Consider the following 1277-nt stretch of genomic DNA (forward strand, 5'->3'; position numbering starts at 1 on the left):
AAACAGAAAACTAACATTTTCTTTTGACTCATTTTTTTTTTGAGTTTTTAACCCCACATCTGCATTTTATCTACGAAAATGCATTAACCTTTTTTTTTTGTTTTTCGAAAATGGCTTCTTTACTGTCTCAACCTCATTTTTTCAAGTATTTACAATATTGCCACTGCCATGAATAGTGGAACAACCTTGTACGAACTGTTTGGAGCTTTTAATGCCCTTTAATGCACGTAAATCTCTTTACACTCTCTCTGTTTCAATTGTTATGAACTAAAAACAACATTTCTTTCACTTTCTCTCCATATTCATCCAAAAAACTGAAGCTTTTGATTCAAAATATGGTCGATGGTTGACAGAGCCATATTTCTTTCGTTTTGACTTACGGTTGCTTTCGTTTGAGGTTCTGGGTGGTTGGAGAAGACCATGTGTGCAAACGAAGTCATCTCACCTAGTTTAAGGTACGAATTTGAATTTTTTCCAAAATCTGTTCGCGTAGAAGACTTACAAGTAAGTCATCTGTATGTAGAAGACTTACTGATGAGTCTTCTGGTCAAACGGACGACTTAACTAAGTCGTCCAGCTTTGTTTTGTTGAAAAAAAACAGTCCAGACGACTTATATATAAGTCGTCTACGAGAAACAGGCTAGTTTTTGCATTTGACCGAATCGTGTCAGATCTTTGACTATTTCTGGACGACTTATAATTCAGTCGTCTCTCGGAAAGTTAAAATTTCAATATTTTATTAAACTAGACGACTTACGTGTAAGTCGTCTTAGGTTAGTTTTGTAGTTGAAAATAAAACTTCATAATTTAACTTTTACCAGACGACATAATATAAAGTCGTCCCGTCAGAAGACTTAATTTAAAGTCGTCCGGGGAAAGCAAAGTCGTCCAGAATTTCCCAATTAAGTCGTCCAAACCTTGCTTATCCCGGACGACCTTAAATTAAGTCGTCTAGCTGGACGACTTTTAGTTAAGCATCTGGAGAAAGTTAAATTTCAAGTTTTATTTTTCAAATTACAAAACTAACTAGGACGACTTATGTGTAAGTCGTCTAGTTTGAATAAAATATTGAAATTTACTTTCCAGAGACGACTGAATTATAAGTCGTCCAGAAATAGTCAAAGATCTGACACGATTCGGTCAAATGCAAAACTAGCCCGTTTTTCGTAGACGACTTATATATAAGTCGTCTGAAATTTTTTTTTTAAACAAACAAAGCCGGACGACTTAGAATTAAGTCGTCCCTTTTAATTTTCAATTGCAAAAGTGACCTCTTT

This window comes from Raphanus sativus, chromosome 2 (assembly GCF_000801105.2).
Source record: "Raphanus sativus cultivar WK10039 chromosome 2, ASM80110v3, whole genome shotgun sequence".
Classification (NCBI taxonomy): domain Eukaryota; kingdom Viridiplantae; phylum Streptophyta; class Magnoliopsida; order Brassicales; family Brassicaceae; genus Raphanus; species Raphanus sativus.